General features: G+C 37.9%; 1 pseudogene; it reads right to left on the minus strand.

Moving 5' to 3' along the window:
• The window catches only part of LOC101439877 (nucleolar and coiled-body phosphoprotein 1-like), a 71,394-nt pseudogene extending 47,181 nt beyond the window's left edge, over positions 1–24,213 (minus strand).
• Between the last annotated feature and the right edge of the window lie 443 nt (positions 24,214–24,656).

The following is a 24,656-nucleotide window of genomic DNA, read 5'->3' on the forward strand; positions in this document are numbered from 1 at the left end:
CAAAGAAGTTCTATATACAAGTTTGCAGAGCAGATTAAGAATGAGATCATGAGGCAAGAATATGAGTTATGTGTAAATTGGTTAAATTGGGTTTTCCATAGAAAAATGAGTTATTGTTTCTCTTGGTGACTGCAGATCAGTACTAACAGTAAGCTACAAACTGTGCGGTCACATAGCTGAGTAGCCAGTACTTACATTTGCCTCTCTGCTTGGAAGAAATCAATAGAAATGAGAACTCTTTACTGAGAAAATGTGTGTGTTCATTCTTTTGATGACTGTGTAGGAGTTCAGCATATCCAGGTACCCTGCTACTTGTTTGTCTCACATGTTCTTACTCTCCCAGCAGGGTTGGACCTACCACAGAGCAGAGTGTAGATGAAGGAGTCAATATACTGATTGACTTATGACTATGTAAGAGGCACTAACAGACAAAGTTTCCTCCCCAGCCTTTCCTTTCTATAGCACATGATGTAGCCACTTCCTTTCCAAACACATCTTCCTCATAGACAACTGCATTTTTCCACTGGCATGCTTTTATCACAGTGTTTTGTTATATTTAGCAGTTCTCTGGCCCCAGGAACAACATGTGGAAATGCACGGATTTGTTTGCTATACATGATGACATTTTAGACATTTTGTAATGTCAGCTAACAATCCAGCGAAGGTTTTAGTGAGCAGGCTTTGACAGGTGATCTTCCCCAGGTTAAGGGTAGGAAGCTTAGGAACACCCCATGGCCTTGCTCTTTCTTTTGAAACAGTCTTTTTTTGTAGCTGAAGCAGTACTTTAAAGGGACCTAAATCTCTTACAGCTGTGAAACACTCTCATCATGCAATAGGGCAGCGGATCTCCCCAGGGAGTAGAGGGAATGGTGCAGCTATGGACAGCCAGCTGTAAGAGCAAACATAAATCTCTTTGGGGACTTATATGCTGTCATATTTTGCTAGGGCTTAGGATGACTGAACTATTTTAATCATTTATCTCCATTTATCAAAACACTCCAGCCCAACAAACCCCAAACTGTTTTCAGCTGTGAGCCTGCTTGGCTATAGCAGCAAGTTACCATAGAGTATGGTGATGTCTTTGTGATAAACATGTGCTTGTGATAAACATGTGCATGCATAAAAGCTCCCTTCGGCCATGGGAAAGATTTGATTCATTACTGCTGGTGAAAACAAACCAACAATCAAGAGCTTCTTTGTAGCTGACATTTTAGAATATATATACCATGAACTGCTTGGCCAAGAGGCTGCCTGCATTTGCATTATACACCTCATTTTTAGTTATTTATAGGCATGTAAAACTCTGAACCATGGAAAAATAGATGTATTCCGCAGAGATTTTGTTTTTGTTTTTTGTTAGTACTATCACTAAATGGAGAGAGAATATATTCCTTAATTTTTTAAAATAATATTTAAGATATAGGTAGAAGATAGTCTATTAGACTTCTTTCAGGAATTATGAAACTAAAAAATATTACAGAGAAAAAATACTGTAGACTTTCTTTAGAATCATTGTAGGAATTAACAGAAATAAGGTATTTAATTTTTTAAATGTCGTATCTGCAAGATGAGTAAGTCATTCAGAAGTGGTTAATGGTTGTTTGAGTAACTTTTCTATTTGTTTGCAGCTATAATTAAGGTAACAAGATTCCTACCCACTAAACTGTGGTTATTATTTCAGATACAGGTGGAAGGAGGAACACAGATTCTTCTTTCAGTGTAATCCCCACTTTGAATTGGTAAAAAGTATGTTTGGTGATGAGCCAGCTTTGATTCCTCGGTCAGACTGGGGGGATGAGAGACACCTCATCAACCAAGCCCAAGGCCTCCTTCTTCCTTTAAATGTGACTGGGTCAGAGGTGAAGAGATTGCTATGAATATGATTCATTTTTTGGACTATCTCATTGATCTTAAATGTGAGAATGAACTGCTCACGCATTTGTTCAAAGTCAACACGAGAATTGTGTTCTAGTTATTATCACTGCTTACTTAAAATGGAGAATTGTTCCCAACAAAAGCATCAAAGCTGTAAAATTTGCTGGCAACAGTGTATATATTGTATTGTGTTCTATGGGTAAATGCAAATATTTTATGTATTTGAAGTAGGTATAATAAAGGAAAGGACAGAATAGGAATACTTTTTATTTTTTTAAATAAGTAAAGTAGAAAATGGAAAATGAGTCCTTCTCAAAAGCATAGGAGTTCACTGCTGATGAAGTATGGATGCAGTGTATGAATTGGACATGGAGAGATAAGCAAAGTTAGAAACAGATGTGCCTGGTAGAAGGATGAGGCCCTTTCTTTCCTAATCCCCATGGTAAAGTAGATTAATAGAGTGCTTGTGGCCAGGTCACAGGAAGGCCACTGGATGATCAGAAAGTTGTCTGTGGGTGCATTTGTTGCTAGATTACCCTGATGTCCCAAATCTGGATGGTGTTCTATGGTGCACCTTGGAAAAGTCTGATTCTCAGTTAATAGCATAACTTAGGATAAGTTCTTTCCAGTGAAGCATGGAATAAAACAAGAGTTTGATGTTTTAAACATGTAAATATAGGGGTCAGATAAATATTTACTTGTTTATCATTTTTTAATATTGTGCTTAAATAAGATATGTTCCAGTTTGATTACAAAATTTTTGACACAATTAGTAAATCTATATTTAAATGACAATGTATATTTCTACTTTTTCTAAGAAAAAGCTTAGTACCTGCTTTTCAGAATTCTATAGAACATAAAAGTAAAATGCCTGAAAATATAGGGTCTCAACCCTGTAGAACTCTCTGGGTAAAAATTTTTTTAGGAAATAAATATACTGATGATTGCAACTTTTTATAACCCAAACATATATATCACCATTCATGATCTGGCAGAAAGCTCATTCACTCTGCAGGCAAGCATAGAATTGATTCCCAGATTTACCTTTCACTCTAGGCGTGAACCAGCAGAATGTGCTTAAAATCTCTGGGCCTCAATTTTCTTTTTGTAAAATGGGAGTAATAACACCAATACTACAGAATGCTGTGAGTAGCAGTGACAATGTATTTTAAGTAATTACCTATTGGTCAATAAAAATTAATAATAATGGTCTGCAACAAAACTAATTTTCAAATAACTGATGTCAATTTAGATATAACAATTCACAAAACCATGCCTTCATTCACTCATATGTTTAACACAAATTACTGAACATCACTAGGCATTTAGGATATATGAATAGGATATGAATCTTGACTTCTAAATCTTGAAAAAGTATACAGAATTTTATAAGCATATTTATGAATTCTTTCAGTGAAAGGAGTGTATTTTTGCCCATTTTGTTTCTCCGGAGTAGATGAAATACAGGAGATGTAATACAGATTATTTTGGCTAAGGTTGGAGCTTAATTGTAAATTCTTATGATGTAATTTAAGCAATACTTGGACATGTTAATTATTGTTTAGAAGTGAAATGATAAAACATGTGCAGCTTACCCCATTTTACATTCTCAGTGTTGAATACAGGAAACATGGGATTAATTAATATGAAAATGAGATTATGACTATTGAATCGAAAAATGTAATAACATCAAGTGCTATAATGTGTGGTAACACATAAACAATTCTATTTAGTGATTTCTATGCTTGTCCAAGTTTAAGGATCACTGTGGCCAACCAATGGTGAAAAATCAAAATAAAAAATAGCTGAAAGATATCTGGGCATACAACTATTCTCTCTTTAAGATAACTATTAAATCTCTAGATGAAATATATATCTAAATGTGCCAAAAGGGGAAATTTTAGGTTATATATATGTTACTAGAATAAAATAAAAAAACAAAACAAAACTATAGGACTGTACAACACAGTAAACCCTAGGGTAAATCAAGGACTATAGTTAATGGTATAATTATAATATTATTCATAATATTCTTTCATCAATTGTAATAAGGTACCACACTAAAACAAGGTATTAATTAAAGGGGAGAAATATGGGAACTCTGTATTTTCTGCATTTTCTGTAAATCTTTGCCTTCTCTAATAAAAGAAAAGCTATATTTAAAAAAAACCCTAAGTGAAAGGATGGATGAAAATTTCTGAAAATTTCTTGCTTATTTTTGTCTGTCTTATTATTACACGTTTATAACTTTAGTAATGTTGAAGTGTAAAGAAGTAGCAGAGCTTAAGATATAAAGTCAGCTATAGGAAGCAGACTTGGCCCAATGGTTAGGGCATCCGCCTACCACATGGGAGGTCTGCAGTTCAAATCCCAGGCCTCCTTGACCCGTGTGCAGCTGGCACATGTGCAGTGCTGATGCGAGCAAGAAGTGCCCTGCCACGCGTGTTCCCCACGTAGGGGAACCCCAAGCGCAAGGAGTGTGCCCCGTAAGGAGAGCCGCCCAGCGTGAAAGAAAGTGCAGCCTGCCCAGGAATGGTGCTGCACACAGGGAGAGCTGACGCAGCAAGATGAAGCAACAAAAAGAAACACAGATTCCCGTGCCACTGACAACGGAAGTGGACAAAGAAGACGTAGCAAACAGACACAGAGAACAGACAACTGGAGTGGGGGGAGGAAGGGGAGAGAAATAAATAAACAAATCTTTAAAAAAATAAATAAATAAAGTCAGCTATAATATGTAAATAAATGAAATGAGATGTCAAGGTTAACCTATCTCCTTTTTCCTAAGGCAAAACCCTCTCCTATACTTTGGAACCTGTACCTCCTTTTTGCCCAGGCATCTTACACTGTTGATTATCTCTTCTTTCCTTGTTATTGATTTGGTCCTTCTCAATTGGCTCCTTACCATAAATATTATGAATCTTATTAAAATCTCTTTATCTAAAATCAATACATAAATAACCAAGAATCTGTACAACTTTCCAGATATTGTCCTTTTCTCTCATCTATCCCCAGATCATTTTCTTCTAATAATTATCTCTGTGTACAGTGTCTTTTCTCAGCTCACTCATTTCTCAACAATACAATGGGACCCTTATCACTCTTGAAGTGCTACTTAACAAAATCAGCAGTGATATTCACAGTGTTGAATTCAATATTTATTTTTTCCTCTTCTCTGTATCCTTATCAGTCCTATTTAAAATGCTTTCTTCACTTTTTCTCCTCTCTTTCTCCATATTCTTTTGTTGGCTTATTCTTCTTTACTCAATCATTAATTGTTGATTATCCTTAAGACTCCAAGATTCTCTTCACATATCCCTTTATATTCTGACCCTGAGCAATCTTAATAACTCCCATAGCTTTTTTACCATCTATACATTAACACTCCCACTCAAATATCTCTGAGCCCATCTCTGCTTTGAGCTCCAGACTATGCCAAACAATATTCTATTTACCATGCCCACTATCTCAGAGGCATCTGCAAGGATAGGATAGGTTCATCTAAGACTGAGCATGTCCTCTTCTTCCTTCTACCCAGCACCACACTAAAGCTAGACAACATGCCATATTACATATTTGATTCATTGTCTCAGTATCCATCAACCTGTAGAAACCAAAATCCCAGGCATCATCCTTCACATATCCCTTGTCCTCAACTTTTATATTGAACCTTTCACCATGTTCTGTCAATTTGCTTTCAAAATGTTATTCAAATCCATTCACTATTAATTAGTGTCCTCATATTCTCTTCTAAACTTTTCCAAAACTGTCTGCATTGCTGGCAGATTAATCTCTTTGAAGTGCCATTCTGATGCCCTCAACCCTCATCTTAAACATTATGGTTTTTCATAATGGGTTTCCTGCTGCCCTTGGAATAAATAACAAAATCCTTAACATGGTCCAGAGGCTAGAATATGATCTAGTCTCCAACCATCTCTCCAGGCTCATCTCATAATAATCTCTATGCCATAGTCTGCACAGCTGCCACTCCAGTCTTTGGTTTCTCAAAGGTCCATGGGGAGCTCTATCACATTCCCCAATGGAACAGCAACAATCCTCCAAGTGCAATGGCAAAGACCAATAAAGACGGATAGTCCAACAATGAGCCCTTGACACTGATGGCTACAATTATGAGCCTGTGCGCCTGAAATATGAACTAGGCCTAGAGCTACAGGGTGCGTAAGAGTTACCTCCTGAGAGCCTCCATGTTGCTCAAATGTGGCCACTCTCTAAGCCAAACTCAGCATGTAAATGCATTACCTCCCTGCCAGCGTGGAATATGACTCCCAGGGATTAGGCTCTCTGGCACCGAGGGATTACTACCAAGCACCAGCTGATGATGTAACTAGAAAAAGACCTTGAATAAAAGGATCAACTTAGACCAGCAGAATATCTCAGCCTACATGTAATATTAGGTGCTAAAAACTGCTTTATGATTTTGGATATAAGGGGGAGATAGAAAAGACAAATGAATTTATATGGCTATGAGTCTCCAAAAAAAAGTTGGGTGGTCATCAGAGGGGTAATGCTTACACAAACCTCCGCAGGGTCCCAGAGACAGCCAAAGTAGATACATCCCCAGGTACTGGTTCTCCTGAGGGCTACAGAGACCCATAAGTTCTATGGTCATGGGAGATGGCTCTGGAGTTCAGTGCCATGTCAGTTGGCCCTACTTTGGAGTTTGTGTTCCTGAGTGTGATGGAGTTAGACACAGATATGACCTTTCTACACATGCCTCTTCTGTTACTTTTACCAGATCTGTGGTTGGTGCTGGGGTTGGTGTATACTCAGGGAGACCTGAATCTCTGAACTGTCCATGTGACAGCCAGGCCCCGAGCCTCAGTGGACTTGCAACTCCTACCGTCTAGTTTATTGGACTTACCCTGGCCAGTTAACAGGGAGGTGAAGAAGGTCAACCACCACACTAGGGAGCCAAGAGTGCATACAACTGCAAGCAGGAGAATTGTATCCATCATCCATGCGGAATCTAAACCCCCTCTTGATATAGAAGGAGAGTGGACATAACCATCCCAGGGTCCACAGGATGGAGGAATAGAGTATGGATTAGAGTGGACTTACTGACATTCTACTATGGAACTATTGTGATTAGTAATGGAAGAAATTATAGCATTGATGTGGAGAAAAAGTAGACATGGTAGCTGCTGAGGGTGGGGAAAGGGAAGAAGAGATATGATGTGGGGGCATTTTTAGGGCTTGGAGTTGTCCTGAGTGGTACTGTAGGGACAGATGCTAGACATTGTATGTCCTGCCATGGTCCACTGTGTGGACTGGGGAAGAGTGTAAACTACATAAACCAATATCCATGTGGTGCAGCAGTGCTCCAAAATGTTTTCACCAAATGCAATGAATGTCCCACAATGATGAAAGAGGTTGTTGATGTGGGAGGAGTGGGGTGAGGCAGGTGGGGGGGTATATGGGGACCTCATTTTTTGAAAGTAACATTTTAAAAAAATAAAGAAGGAAAAGAAAAAAAGATCCATGGTCTCTTCTGCCTCAGGGTCTTGCACAAGCTGGAATACCGCCTGCAGCCCCAGCCCCAACCCCTACCGTAAGTAGGTAGAAGCAAAAGAACAGAAAATTTTAAAACATGGATATTTGAGACATAAAATCTAATAAGTATTACTAAATTAGGAGTAGGTTTAAAAATTTAGAGGGAGCTAAGGAATAAGGACTATGAAAAGTAGTAGAGATGTGAAAAAAATTAAAAATCAACATTCTGAATCTCTAAAACATTACTATAGCCCTAGCATACAAAGAAGAATTTGGAGGTGTCCTTGTCTTCAAAAGGAGCTTACAATTTTATTGGGAAATAATCTCATTTAATGAGTGCTGTATATTAGGCAATCAAGTAATTGAAGAATAATGCAAATCAGAACTAAATAAATAATAAAGAACTAAACAGTGTGGTGATATCATAGTCCTTATTCCTTAGCTCCCTCCAAGGTAAGTATTATGAGAAATATGGAGTACTAGATAATGTGAACACTTCAATATTTTATTATTATTGATGGCTTAGGTAGTCTTTCTTTTTTTGCCATGGATTCCTCCCCAATAACTTCAATTTAAATCAATATCTTTGCTTTTGATCATTCATTGGAGTTTTTGACATTTTTTAGTGTGTGTTTCTCAAATTCTGCTGTATGAACAGGTTATATTGCATTAACTTAGGTGCTTGTTAAAAGCACATATTCCTGGACCTCTAAGAGGTACCAACATTTCTAAGTCAGTAGCTCTGAATTTGGGTCCAGGAATATGTGGCAAAGGAAAGTTGGAAGGTTTTTGGAATGTATTTTTCCAAAGTTGTAAATTATAACTTTTATGTGTTTTTAAAACTCTTTAATTACAAATATGGTCATCTTTGAAGAATTACCAGTCTTCTAAATTTTGATCTGCAGGAATATCTACACTAGTAAATATGTAAATATAAAGAGGGTTTACAAGTGCATTACGGAAAATTTTTATTTCATCTATTTTTTTTTTCTGAATAAAACATTACAGGAATAATGAGGGAAGCTTTAGAATCACTTTCTCTGTAAGTTTTTAAACAGAGTCTCAATTCTCTGGCATTAATTGTGGTCCTGCCTGAAAGTGGGAAACTTAAGATGTCATTCTGGTCCTGCTTTCTATATTCTATTGACGAGAACTTCATTCAATATGCAAACTTTGAGTGATTATTGAAAGTATAAATTCATAAAGGTGCACTTAATCATCTGGTGTAGGACACATAGATTGTGCTCTCTAAAAATTGTTGAATGAATGAATGGCATCCAGTACCCTGCACCTGATGGAGCTGCCCAGAAAAGTGAAGATCAAGATGAAAATATGGCAGGTACCAGCAAAGAATATAGTCTGAAAGCATGGAAGACATAACCAAGGACAACCACAGCAACATTAAAATAATGCTGATTGTAGCCTCTGAGAGAAAATAACTTAAAACATTTTCCAAATTTGGGGATTTGATAATAGTGGGTTTCGATGGACAATTACATCAATACTGAAAGGCAAGGCTTCTGCAGCAATAATGTGGATGAGCTGGAGAAGTAACTGCTCAGCTTTACAGCCTTTTTATTTTCAATAGTCAAAGAGTGTTTCTTTGAGATCTTCAATAAACATGTATCTTTGATTTACACAGAAAATGGCAAATTAGATTGTTTGGATACCATAAGGTTTAATGTATTACTCTAACTCTTAAAATCTGTGGAGAGGGGGCAAGAGCAGAGAGAGTGAGGGGAGAGTAAATTAAAAAAGGAAAATGTAAGACTGAAAGAGTATGGAAAATATTTCTTGGTCATGTAGTATCTTTATCTTGACAAACAGCATCAGAATTCTTTTAAGGTAGGAGTTCGCCTTTTTAAATAACCTGATAAGTACTTTGGTCAAGAGATGGAAGCTTGGGAAGAGAGCAAACATATTCTGAATATATCAAAAGGAAGAAATATTTACTTTATGGAGTTGGGAGTCTCAAGGAAATAACTTTACTAAAATCTCAGAAGAGACAGGAGCTCCCAGTTAGATTCTAGAATTCATAGATATAAAATATTATACAAGGTGTTGTGGAGAAAAAATACACATAAGACAGTGCCACTGCCAGTAGGAGTAGAAATTCATGGAGTAGTAAAGAAAGTCCAGATACCATAAATTCAAGATGGAGAAAGATAGGCACTATGAAAATCTTTGTTAAGAGTGAAATGCCTTGGAAATGCAGGGCCCTATCATTATTCTAATACTATATATACTAATTATTAACTAATTTTTAAAATCCTAAACTATGTATCTTTTAAACTAAAGAAACTTTTTAATAACCAATACATAACAACCCTGAAAAATAGGAATTCCATGAAGGTATCTTGTACCTTTTTCACGTCCCCTTATTTTCCACAATTGAATTAAGGACAGAAACCAGAGAATAAGTTTAAAAATACCTTAAGGCATACATTTTCTCTCATCAATTGCTTTTTCTAACTCAGATTTGTCCATTGTACGTATACCTTGTGAGGTAAAAAATAAAAAGAAAAGGCCTGATATTACTGCAAAGGATATACATATATAAACTCCAAAGTGTTTTGTAACATTCAAAGTCCAACTTTTGAGTCTCAAAGGCATAAACCATATATTAACATTATGGTCACTGATTGATGTTATAAAGATATGGGTAATATGAATTTAAACTAGATGTTTCATCCTATCATATAAGGAGTTAATTAGCCATGACACAATCAGCTTATGGTAATCTTTGAGAAAAAAAACACATCTTCTCTTAATTTATAATTTCTTTATTTCTCTTCTCCTTGACTCCTCTATCTTTTTCTCTTCATGCTTTATATACTTTTTCTTTGAACTTGCAGTGTTTTTAGTTATATTATGAGGTTTTTAAAAAAAGTCTGTAAGTCTGTGATTGTGGTATAACTAAAAAATTCTCAATAATTTATTCTATCTGATAAAAATCCAAAGTTTTGTACTTCATTTACATATAATGTATATTCCAATCATAAAATTGTACTAAGAAGTTTGTTTTTTAGAAAATATATTTAAACTTTGGCCAAGTAAGAGAAAAATTTGTCAAAAAGAGGTACAGAATGAATCTCAGTACAATATCAAATATTTATAAAATTCAAAATTTAAAATCACAAAGAAACCAGCATCAAACAAATGGTGCAATTTCATTTCAGCCAATTTTATCTACTGTACAGTATTTTAGCATGGACTAACTGATTTTCATTAAAAAGCAGATTTGGAAGAAATAGAAAATATCTATAATATTTAAAGCTAAAAATAAAAGATTTAGACATTGTATTAGTTGATTTTTATAAAGGGTACTTATTTGGGGTAGAAGCTTACAGTTACCAGGTCATAAAGAGTCCAACTCAAGGTACCATAAGAGGTACTTTCTCACCCAAAGTCTAGTGCCACGTGTTGACACAAGATGGTGGGCGATGTCTTCGAGGGTTCAGCCTTCCTCCTTCCTCTTAAGGCACCATGGTTCCAGCTTCTTCTGATCTAAGCTAGAGGCTGGCATAAGGCTTATCTCTCTCCCTGGGGCTCATTTCTTTCCAGACTCAGCTGCTCTGTTCTCTTCACAAGGTCAGTGCTAGACTTTCAGGTTCATCTCCCTTCCTGCAGTTGTCTATGGAGTGATCCTGTCTATGGAGCACTATTCACTTCCTGCATATCTGTTTCTGTGAGTCCACTTCCATGTGAGAGTCTGTTTTATCAGCCTAAGGGGGCTAGGAGTCAACGCTGAGTCACACTCTCATGATGTGGTTGAATCAAAGCCCAAATCTTAACATCATTTAATCAGATATCTCAATTGAATCTATACAATCAAAGGATATCACACTCAGAGAAATAGACCAGTTTACAAACATAATTAATATATCTTTTTGGAATTCATAAATAATATCCAACTGTCACAGACATACTTACAGACTGAATCTGATAACTTGTAGGTAAGTTTAAGTGCTTCTTAGCAATCACTAAAATCCTAAGCTCATTATAGCTACTAATGGTAGAGCATGTGATATCTGATGTGGTCTTAACACAAATGGAGTTTAAAATCAAGCGAAAGTCAATGTTCAGGAAGGAAATTAAGTATCCACAAATCACTTTTGGAATATGCTCTAATAAAATCACTCTATCTTACAATGCAGGCAAGTACATCTTCATGTTGCTGATTGGAAGTCAAATTTCAAGTTGCCCTTACATCCTTCCCCATCAGAACATATGAGAAGGAAAGTTCACTTTTCAAATAAATAAGCAAAGGAAACATTGTTTCCCAAAGGTCAGCCTTCTTACAGTTTCCCAGAAATCTTATTTTTGCCTCTTAACAGAACACAAACCTCAGTAAGAGTCCTAGACCCAGCATCGCGTTTCTGCTGTAAGTTGATGATGTTCACCACAGGCACAACTGGGCAGTTGTCTGAGGTGCATTTGGATGACCTTGAAGAGTCACCAAGGTTATAGCAAAAAAAATGGAAAATACCCAAATCCATTATCATCACCACGGTATTTAATTTCCCTTAAAAAGTATAATGATGCAAAACTTCATGAGGATTTTTATATGCTTGCTTATGGATATAAAACCACGAGGCTGCAATGAGATGGGATGCTGGGTGGTTGGCTAGCTTCCATCTTCCCTTAAGTGAGAAATTTCTCCCATACCAGCCTCACAATGTGCACAATGCCAATACGTGAGTTAGAAAAAAATGTAAATCACCATGTATCATGGACATTTGAGGTCACTTCTAAACAGGAAGAATTTTAAAAGCTAAAATCAAGCATGCCGAAGGTGTACCACACATCTGAGAGGAAAAGAAGAGGAAACAGAGCTTATTGAGTACTTCTTTGTGAAACATTCTCCTGGGCAATGTGCACATCTTCTCATTTGGTTTTCACAGCACTTGTGTGATGATCTTATTATTACTCCCATGCACAGATGAGAAAACAGACTCCAGGTGAAATAGTTCTGTTATATAGAAGTAAATCCAAGCAAAGTTTGAATAAATAAAAGGGAAAATTTTTACACACAGGGAAGATTATTTTTCCATGCAAAAATGCAATATATTGCAAACAGGAATTGAAAGGATTAAAATATTTCATTCTTTTAAAACTGTAGATTCTAATGGATGGAATACTATAGAACTAAAAAAAGTTATAATGAGGGAATTAGCAAATAAGATTTGTCTATTTTGGAGAAGTACTTAAATGTGTGTGAAGTGTCTTAACTCTACCTCAATAACAAATTTGTAAAAACAGAAATTTCTAGAAACCATAAAAATAAAATGTAATTTTTCTATTTACTACTTAATTATATATTAGATATAGATCATTTGCTTCCTTATAAATATAATTTACTGAATGAACACTTATGTATGACTTTATATTTACTATGTGCACAGACACTGACCTAAATCACAGCTATATAAACATTAAAGCTTTTGGTGTATGAAATGGAGGGGCCTAAGGCATATGAATAGAATTGGATATAATGTGATAAATATTTCAGTGGTAATATGGTGAGATTAAATTGTAAAGTACTAATCAATTAGTATTTTCTCCTATCATGCTAGCTTGCCTATATGTAATTATAAATTTAACCTCCTCAGTTTAGATTACAAGGATCTCTAGTTTCTTTTTTTCCCCAAAGGGGAGGGTTGTTATGGCTCAACCGGAGAGCACTGATGGCAAATTCTTGATTTTAAATTGCAAAAAGGTAAGATAGAGTGAGCAGAAAACTACACAGGTATTGATTTTTTTCTACCCACAGAAGAAATGGAATTCCTAAAACCAGGGCTTAAATATTAGAGGCAGAGAATTAGATTCCAGTAATGATTTTGAGAAAAGGCCTAGCACCCTCCCTTGGCCCCTGTTAAAAGGTAATTTTCCAAACAAGTTAAACTCATGACTTTCATGCTGATACATACAAGTGAATGCATGTTGAAGGTTTTATTTAACTCATTATTAGTGAGGGATCCTATAAGATGTAACAACCAGTTCAAAGAAGTCAAGGAAGAACAAATTTACATGGAATAAAGGAATGTTGAAATGAATTTATAAAATGAGTATGAATCTGGCTCTTTCTAAAGGGGAGATAGGTCAACTGAACTTCCACTGGATAGAATTATGTCTATAGCCAAGAATTATTTTGCACTGCTGTGAGTTCCTATAGCTTACAGAGTTGTAAAAGCAGCTCAAATTCAACAAAAGGCTAGAATCAGATGACCTAGAAGGCTGTGCTCCAAACAATACACAATTTTTTACTAGGTACACCCAGTAAATATTTTTTACCCTTCCCAAATTTCCTTACACCTGCAAGATCTAAAGTATCTGGGGAGAAAAATTAAAAAGTCAAATTTGGGGATTTGATGACAGGGATGTTTTAGTCTATTTCCTACCTGAAACTGAAGGGAGCTGCAACTTCTCTGGAATTCCACCCCACTATGACATGGAGGAAATATGTAAAGACATTTTCGTGAAATATCACAAGTATAGAAGTTTTCTGACCTAACCCTACTGTCTCCTCTCAATCTCAGAGGGCAGAATAGAAGAGTCAAAATTCCTGGATCTCCAGAAGATGAAAGTTATTTGAGATAGAGGGAGGCAGTAGACTTGAACGGATCTCCAGTAGCAAAAAAAAAATGTTTTATTATGAAGCTTCAACCCTATGACTATTGACTAAAAGGGAATATGAGCAATTCTATAGATGCCAATGTGTGGCTAGAGGTCATAATGTAAATGAGGAAGTAATGGGAGAGGGGAATTAAAATTGTGGAAATGAGGGGGGTGAATAATAAGCCTTGGCATCCTCCTCTTTGAAGCGACAATGGGCAAAAAAAGAAAAAAAAAAAAGAAAGCAATTAGATCATCATTTTTGTGAAATTCTGCCTTAAACGTGTGCAGGAGAAATCATTATTTTTATTACAATATAATAATAATAATATGATATTCAACTTTGTCACTGCTTAAATTTCCTTCTGAATGCAGGATGGAGAATTTTAGAATAAGTTGACCATTTTTACAGTAACTGTATACTTTTATTAATGAATACAAAAACTAGCTATCTTTTAATATAGTACCAAATAAAATTACTGTGAAGCTAAACAAAAATGGTGTATAAAAAAGTGAGGTGAGGAGCCCCCGCTTCTCTAGCCAGGGGGCTCGGGGTGGGGAGGCACAGGCGTGAGAGGACGCACAGTGGCTCGAAGGACAACTGCGGAGACGAGGCGGATGGCACAGGTCTACTTTATTGAGGAAGTACAAGCAGTTTTATAGAGTATGAAGAGAGGGGATTGGTGGAGGGTGATTGGGTTCTGATAGGCTAGATTAGCTGTTGTTACCTTATAAGGGCATAGAAGCAGAACCCGTCTACTAGGCTGGTCAGTAGTTACTAGGGAGAGCTTAAATTTGAGAGGGCTGAGCTGGGTAGCTTGCTGATAGGTGGAAGAGAGCAGGCGTGTCTTTGCGAGGTAGGAGGCCCTGAGATTGGCCCAGACGGAGGTGGTGTGAGGGGGCTTGCCTGAGATTCCCCTGCGGGGAGGCGTAGGTGCATACCTCGTCCCGAGGGGCCAACCAAGGGAGGCGTATTTCGTGCCTCAGACCTCGGAGGCGGCCAGTTCTGAGAGCCAAACTTTTGCAGGCTTGCCCTCAAAAAAGAAAGTATAAATATGGTTTCATTCATGCTACTTGTATTGAAATTTCATCAGAAAAAGAAAAGTGGAAAAATTTACTCAAATAAATATTAATTAAACTATTTTATTCTTCCAGAGTATATACTTTGATATTGTAAACATAAATAATTTCAATCATGTTAATTCTAAAGCTTGCAGGACATAGAACAATGAGAATTCTTTCACAAGCCTCTAGTTACAAGATTCAGAATAAAAAGACATATTATCCACAAAGAAAGATTAAAGTAGCATCAATATCATGAGTTAAATGAATATTTAGTATATAGGAAGCCTATGTGAAAGAACAAAAGTAAAGCTGATTTTGTGCTTTGTGAATTATGACTAGATATTCACCGTTACCCTCACTATCACTCTACTGCCCAATCCTTTCCTTAGATTGCTAAAATTTGTATGAATGGATTCTACCTTTATACAAAAATAAATATAGCATATATTTATATAGCTTTCCAATGGAATGATTTTGAGACTTTATTCCAACATTTAAGAAGTGTTAGCATAAGAAATGATGATGAATAGATTAAACTCATTAATCATTAATAGATTAAATTTAACACCCATAGATTTTTTTAAAAGATTTATTTATTTGTTTATTTATTTATTCCCCACCACCACCTCTGTTGTCTGTTCTCTGTGCCTATTTGCTGCGTCTTCTTTGTCCACTTCTGTTGTTGTCAGCGACACGGGAATCTGTGTTTCTTTTTGTTGTGTCATCTTGTGTCAGCTCTTCGTGTGTGCGGCTCCATTCCTGGGCAGGCTGCACTTTCTTTCACACTGGGAGGCTCTCATTACAGGGCGCACTCCTTGTGCGTGGGGCTCCCCTATGCAGGGGACACCCCTGCATGGCAGGGCACTCCTTGCGCGCATCAGCACTGCGCATGGGCCAGCTCCACGCGGGTCAAGGAGGCCCAGGGTTTGAACCGTGGACCTCCCATGTGGGAGACAGACGCCCTAACCACTGGGCCAAGTCCACCACCAACACCCATAGATTTTAATATAGATTTGAAAATTTTATTACTATAACACACAGATTTTAAAGTTTCTTTATTTGAATTCTTTTACCTAGTGGAAAGGTATTAAAAATGTCAAATAATTCCATCAATAATAATAGAAGCCATCTATCCACCAGGTGTTTTGTGTGTGCTCCTTATATGCGACCTGCCTTAGAATCTAGAAGATAGATTCTGACACTAGAATTACTAACTCAGATTTGTGAAAGCAGGCTCCAACATCTTCTTTGTTAAACTAATTTGTCAAGCTTTGGACAAAGAAGTTTGAGGACCAATGATGTAATTTATGTGTAGGCCCATGCAGAGTATATAAAGGTATATGGCATAACTGCTCTCTTGAGTCTTTTGAATTATTTATGTCTTGATAAAATTAGGTATAATAATTACTCTTAATAAAAGGGTTTAGCACTTCTTAGTTTTTTCACATCAATATAATGTGTTTAAGTAGACTTTAAAAATTTGTTTCTAAATGGTTCAAAATTTTTCCTCTTAACAGGTGGCATTTAAAGGAAATTCACATTTTCAATTCTATTTCTTTCATGTAGCATGACAGTGTACCAATCTCTGGTTTTGAGACTCTTCCAATTATGTATTAGGCATTTTATATCTTAAAATTTCTAAGTCAGTTGTAGTGATCAGTTGTACTTAGAGTAATCCAGATGAATATTTGTTGCTTCCATTCATGTGAAAGATAATATTAAAGAACATACATTGCATTGTTTGACTAACAAATCAGTTCAGACCAAACACCAATAGTATTTTAAATCAATATTTAAACTAAAGGGTACACTGCTAGGCAATAGAGTTTTACATTATAGTTTCATGGTGGCTTTTGTTTTATTCACCCATTTTCAATATTTGAAAAAGAATTGTTCAGCCCAATCATTTTTATCTGTGTCAGTATCAAATGCCTTAAAAGCTTCTAGATATTTCAACCCTATTTTCATTTCCCAAAGGAAGACAATATCTCTCTCCAAGTCTACAACCATAAGGAGACAATTGTGTGGGTATTTCATTCACAGCAACAGTGACGTTTAGTGTTATTTTAAGGAAAAGAACATATTTTGGTAGGTGAGATGGCAGACCTTCTAATGTGGATACTGGGTGGGAGTGCTCTCTTGATAGTGACTTGCATGAAACTGTTAAGGAGTGAGGCAATGAATAGAACTGACCAAAGTATAGGTATATTCAATATGGGATAGCACACAGTTTACAAATCTTGTGGTACCTCAAAGGAAGTTGGCACCCAGTCAGGGCATCTTCCCATGTCAAAAGACTGGCTAAAGGTGGGTGAGGTGCTTATTTCAAAGGAGAACAATGTTTGTCACAGTGTTGGCATGAAATAAATATCTGCTGAATGAATTAAACAACAGATTAAAGTTGAAGCTGTCCTCAGTTTCCTGAAGCAGGGCAGCTGGCTTCCACTGTCACACTGATCAGGACATTGTGGATTGCCTGTTCTCCCAATCATTCCCTATAATATTATGGTCAGAAAAATAAGCACAACTGAGCAGAGTCAGAGAGACAGATAGAGCAGATACAACCCCCAGATATTGGTTCCTTTGAGGGCTGAAGAGACCCATGGGAGTTGTGGTCATGGCCGATGGGGTTAACTACCAGGGCAGATGGCCCCTGTTTGGAAATGGTGTTTATGTGTGATGAATCTGGACTCAGATGGGATCTCCCTTCATAAGACTTTCATGCTGGTGTGCTGGAGGTGCAGTTAATGTTGGGGTTTAAGATATATTTGGGGGATTTGAATCTCTGGACTGACAATGTGATGGCCAGGTCCTGAGCCTCAACAGACTCCAGCACCTACAATCTGATCTATTGGACTTACCACACTCAGCTAAGATGGAGTTGAAGAAGGACAACCACCACACCATGGAGCCTAGAGTGATTACAACTGAAAATAGGAAGATTGCATCCAGCATCCATGTGGAATCTGAGCCTCCTCTTGACATAAAGGTGCAATGGACACAACCAATCCAATGTCCACATGGAAGAGGTGGCATTGGATTGGGAAAAGTGGACATGGTGGACGATGGGTATGGGGAAAGGCAGGAAGAGATGAGAGGTGGAGGCGTCTTTGGGACATGGAGCTGCCCTGGATGGTGCTTCAGAGGTAATCACCGGACATTGTAAATCCTCACAGGGCCCACTGGATGGAATGGAGGAGAGTATGGGCCATGATGTGAACCATTGTCTATGAGGTGCAGAGGTGCCCAAAGATGTACTTACCAAATCCAATGGATGTGTCATGATGATGGGAACGAGTGTTGTTGGGGGGGGAGAGGGAGAGTGGGGGGGTGGGGTTGAATGGGACCTCACATATATATTTTTAATGTAATATTACTACAAAGTCAATTAAAAAAAAATGAATGAAAAAAAAAAAGAAAAATAAGCTGAAAGCCTTATAGAAGGAGATTGCTAAGATTGGGCAGAAATGTGTCAAAATAGTCTTTAGAGTTTGGATAAAATGTCTACATATAATAACAGGAGTTAAAAATGCTGTTTGACCTAATGTAAGGGGGAAATGGAAAGGACAAATGAGTTTATATGGCTATGAGTCTCTAAAAAAGAGTCTGGAGGTGTCAGAAGGATTGCCCTTATGCACACCTAAGCAGAGTCTCAGAGACAGCTAACATAGATACAACCCCAGGTATTGGTTCTTTTGAGGGCTAAAGAGACCCACAGGTTCTATGGTCATGGCAGATGGAGTTCACTGCCATGTCAGTTGGCCCTTCTTTGGAGCTGGTGTTTCTACATGATGGAGCTGGACTCAGATGTGATCTCTTTTCACAAGCCTTTTATGCTACTTTACTGGAATTGAAGTTGGTACTGGGGTTTAAGATATATCTAGGGGATTTGAATCTCTGGACTGATAATATGATAGCCAGGCCCTGAGCCTCAACAGACTTCAGCTCCTACACTCTGATTTATTGGACTTACCCCACTCAGCTAACATGGAGTTGAAGAATGTCAACCACCACACCATGGAGCCTAGAGTACCTACAACTGAAAGCAGGAGGACTGCATCCAGTATCCATGTGAAATCTAAGCCCCCTCTTGACATAGATGTGGAATGGGCACAACCAATCCAAGGTCCACAGAGAAAATGTGGCATGGTGTGGGAAAAGTGGCCATGGTGGCTGCTGGGTGCGGGGAATGGGAGGAAGAGATGAGATGTGGAGGTGTTTTGGGGACTTGGAGTTGTCCTGGGTGGTACTGTGGTACTGTAGGGACAATTACCAGACATTTTAGATCCTCACATGGCCCACTGGATGGAACGTGGGAGAGTATGGGCTATGACGTGGACCACTGACCACGAGGTGCAGCAATGCCCAGAGATGTACTCACCATATGCAATGGATGTGTCATGATGATGGGGGAGAGTGTTGCTGTGGGGGGATTGGTGGGGTGGGGGCGGTGGGGGTGAATGGGGACCTCATATTTTTTTAATGCAATATTTTTAAAAAATGAATATATATATATATAAAAGATGCAGAGCCAAAGGGGGTGGGGCAGCCTGGGAGAGTAAGCTGTGAACACTACAGAGTAGGTTCAGGGCTGGATACCCAGGGTTAGAACCAGCTGGCATAGATGATATGCTCAATAAATATGTGTTGATAATTCTCAGGACCAGGAAAATCTAGGACTGCATGATCTTTTTTGATGTTTCTAATGGATTTTACTATGGGTGGGTCAAGACTATGCAAAATCTGTATTAATTTACTTTTATACCTATTGTCCCTTCCTTCCTTCCTTCCTTCCTTCCTTCCTTCCTTCCTTCCTTCCTTCCTTCCTTCCTTCCTTCCTTCCTTCCTTCCTTCCTTCTTTCCTTCCTTCCTTCCTTTGTTCCTTCCTTCCTTCCTCCTCCCTCCCTCCTTCCTTCCTTTCTTCCTTCCTTCCTTCCTCCTCCCTCCCTCCTTTCCTTCTTTCCTTCCTTTCTCCCTTTCTTCTTCCCCTCTCTCCCTCCCTCCTTCTTTCCCTTCCTTTCTTCATTTCTTTCTTAATTCCATCTACCCTCCCACCCTAACCTAACCCTTCCCTTTAACAATATGATTAAAATTATTTTGACACTTTGTAATATGATAGCCAATAGAAAATCAGAAATGAATAAGATACAGTCTCTGTCATTACCAAAGTATGCGTGTGGAACAGAGGTGGAGAGACTAAGAGGTTCAATGTCCTGCCATCTCAACTTGATCCAAACTCTAAGCTTTAATGTGATTCCTTCTGTACAACCAGTGTCCTAATGTCTTGGCGTTAGCGGGAACTATAGCAAGGAAAGGACTAGAACCTACTTTTTGACTACCCAGAGGAAGGGATACACTTTCAGAACCCATACACCAGCTTATTCTTTTGTCAAAATTTGTTCCCATAGGGTATTTCATCCAGAAGGGTGACTAAAGCAGATTGATATAATTGAGGAATTCCAAAAAGAAATATTGGATTATGTTTATAATCCGATCTGTACTTGGGCATGATTGACTTATCATTAGGGCGTGAAGTCCCCACCCAGTCCCCACCCCTTGGTGGATGGAGACTCACAGATAAAAGGCCTGGCAAAGGACAGAGTTGGAGCTTTCGATGACAGAGCTTTTAATGTTGGAGTTTTGATTTTGGAGTTTGATGCGAAAGACTTAAACTGGAGCACTGGGAAGTTAGCATGCAGAGGAAAGAGAAGCCAGCCCCAGGAAGGAAGGAACTTTGAAGCTAGAGTAAAGCAAGCCCCAGGAATGTAGGAACCCAGGAACCCAGGAACCCAGGAAGCCTGAACCCTCACAGACATTGGCAGCCATCTTACTCCAAACAGACTTCATGAGGGAAGTAACTTATGCTTTATGGCCTGGTATCTGTAGGCTCCTACGCCAAATAAATACCCTTTATAAAAACCAACCAATTTCTGGTATTTTGCATCAGCACCCCTTTGGCTGACTAATATAGTGACTTTGTAAAAGAGTTCCCACAGAGAAAATGTTTTTTTCTAATTCATATCAATATGTTATATAATAAAAACAGCTCTGGATGGTCTTGACTACCAGAATCTTGATGGAACATGAGCATCCCTGAAATCACAGATGTAAGAGATGGACAATGTTGCTTCCATGGAACTTACATGCTAATCATGGGAAACAGACAATACCCAAAGGAAAAAAAGAGTGATAACTTTAGATAGCACTTAATACCATGAAGAGAATAAATTACAGTGATGGAATAAAAGTAACTAATGGCAGTGGTGTAGGCAGGGGTTGCTATCTGGAATATTCCATGATAGTTTCCAAGCTGAGGATGACAAAAAGCAATGAACAATGTAATGATCTAGAGAAGTGGCATTGCAGGCAGAGGAAAACCTGACAGTGAGAATTATTGTAATTTATGAACCAGAAGTTCATTATTCTATTTACTTCAGCATAATGATATATATTCATCCAGATTTATAGAAAAACAAAGAAAACCTCAGATTGCTATATTTTGAAGGAACCTAATACTATCACATCAAACATTTCACTTTCAATTTCTAACCAACTTCTCCTTTCCCTCCAAATTAGACCTCCAATAAATATTCTTATGGGTACCTGGATAAATTAAGCCTGAGGAAAGTTCTAGTGTATTTAGGGTAAGATTCCAGAAGTTGTGATGTATTTACTTTGTACCTACATAATAAAAAGAGTGGGCAAGTAAACCAGTTGTAGCCAGCCAACAATTAGGCAAGAAGCCTGGAAGCTGGAGATAGTTGGTAGTTGATGGTAAACAGAAATAGTCAAATCACTTTGTCTTTTTATTCTTTAACATATCTTGTTGGTCAGCTCACTAGTAAATAACATCTAGCCAAATGGCTGCTAAGCATATATAATGGCTATCACAAACGTCACTGCCCTTCTTCCTCACCACCTTCCCGCCAGAGAAGCCCGCGGGCGCCAACTTCAAAACTACGTCATCCAATCAAGTAGCTGCTTCATATTATCCCAATCCCCTTAACCTATCTATAATTGACATGTCACCTCAAGCCCCCACCCCTGCCTATATAAGCTGTACCACTTCCCCAGTAAACTAGACCTGCGCCACGAGCCTGCGTCTCCGGAGTGGTTACTATGTGTTTAACCCGGCTGTGTGATACCAGGGCTCCGTGTCACTTACCTCGCAGACAGGCAGCCTGCTCCAACCGGGCGGGGATTAACAGCAATATCTGACCATTCTTTTTCACATAAAAAATAAGTTGGGTAACAAAAAAGAAAAAGAAAAAGCCAACACCTTTCCCTACTGACATATGTAGCCTAAAAGTATCCATGAAATTGAATTTTATATTATTTTTCAAAATTTTGGGCTGAAGTTTAATGAGGGTACTAATCATAAATCATAATTGGATATATTTCCCCTGATGCCATATCATTTCATAAAAAGAATTTCAGAATTAAATTCAAAGATATTTCTATATTTTGATCTATTATATAAATATTCAAGAGAGTGAATTATAATATAGGTGAGTTCAGGGAAGCAGACTTGGTTCAATAATAGAGCATCTACCTACCACATGGGAGGTCCACGGTTCAAACCCAGGGCTTCCTTGACCCTTGTGGAGCTGGCCCATGCGCAGTGCTGATGTACAAAAGGAGTGCCGTGCCACGCAGAGGTGTCCCCCACATAGGGGAGCCCCACGTGCAAGGAGTGTGCCCCATAAGGAGAGCCGCCCAGTGCAAAAGAAAATTCAGCTTGCCCAGGGGTGGTGCAGCACACATAGAGAGCTGATGCAGCAAGATGATGCAACAAAAAGAGACACAGATTCCCGGTGCTGCATACAAGAGTAGAAACGGACACAGAAGAACACACAGTGAATGGACACAGAAAACAGACAACTGGGGTGGGGGGGGTGGAAGGGAGGAAGGGGAGATAAATTTAAAAAAATAGGTGAGTTCAATAAATTAAAGGAAATGAGGAATATGGGCTCTGAGATGACATAATTATTGGGAATAGTATTGGAAAGAAATTAACCTAGACAGAAGTCAACAAAATTCTGATTTTCCAAAATTCATACAACATGTAAGTTTATTTATTACTATTGCACAATTTCTATAGCATTTTTGGGATATTGTTGCTTGTACTGATGATCAAACATTGAGGCTAATAATATGATTGTGAGTTGAGATATGTAATGAACACACATACATGCATATTTATCTTTGATGAACAAATAGGATGGATATTAAACATATCATATTTCTTATTATTTTGCACAACTTCACATTTCCCATTTAACCTGACATTTCATCTCTCTTTTACTTGTGATTTTATATATTTCATTTTTTAATCTGTCAGAGAAAAACCAAGTGTGTCTCTACTTTGCTTACAGAAATATATAGAATAAGACAGCTATCAAATGAATTTACTTTTTGGCAAAGTAACCATGTCTTAATTACATTCTAAACAAAGAAATAGTTATTGATATTTGAATTTCTACTCCAGATATGTGTAACTATTGCAATTGCAATGATATCACAAGGTTCAAACAATAAAAAGAGCTTTTAATATATTTTTCAGGATATGTTCAGGTATGTTCAAGGTATGCAAAACACAATTGGGTCCATCTTCTCCATGGGATCTAAGCCCCCTCTCAGTTTGAGGTGGAGTAGGCATCACCATTACAGAATCCTCAGGATTGGGGAATGGATGATTGACTAGAGTAGACTTACAGTTGTTCTACTATAGACTTGTTGTGATCCTAGCAATGGGAGAACTTTCATCATGGATGTGGAGGCAGGGGCAATGGAGATTCTGAAGGCAGGGAGAGGGAAAAATAGGGGTAATTCAGAACTTGGGAATTATCCTGAAAGACCTTGCAATGACAGACATTGTATATCTTGTAATAACTTGCAAAAATGTGCAGGAGTCATGGGCTCTCATCTTTTAACTGGAAAGCCCTAGAGTAGAATAGGCTTCAGCTTTGGTTATTCTAGGGACTCAATCTTATCGAGATCCAGCTCACCTGTATCAGCTTCATGCCAAGGCTGGCTATGTTGCCAAATGGCCGAAGAAGTTCCAGGTTTCCCATCTACATACACATAATCCAATGAAAGAATTACTTCCTCCCAGTGCACCAAGCTCAGTTCTGGAGAGTCACCCATTTGGACTAATTTAGGAGACGTGACCTGAACTGAACCAACAGTCACAGTCAGAGAAATGGAAGATGCTGGTTGAATTCAGACAGTTAGGGGTGGAATAAGGTGAGTTTTTGCCAGAGTATGTGGCCTGCACAGGGGAAGGTTAGATATCTGAAGGAAAATCTGAATACTGGTAGGAAGGAGGAAGAATGAAATAGAAAGATAGCCAATAAATGTAGACTACTGATGGATCTTTACCCCTTGCAATTATGTTCCATTTTACATTACCTAGTATCACTTCACCAGTCTGTCTCCCTCATTAGATTATTAATTCCTTGAAGACAGGGCCTATACTTCAAATCTGTATATTTGTTGTATGTCTCATTTCTTGGCAGAGTAGGCTCTGAATGAATATTTGCTAAATGAATAAGCAATCATAGAAAATAGGTGATATGCATATGATTTTA

This window comes from Dasypus novemcinctus, chromosome 1 (genome assembly GCF_030445035.2).
Source record: "Dasypus novemcinctus isolate mDasNov1 chromosome 1, mDasNov1.1.hap2, whole genome shotgun sequence".
Lineage (NCBI taxonomy): Eukaryota > Metazoa > Chordata > Mammalia > Cingulata > Dasypodidae > Dasypus > Dasypus novemcinctus.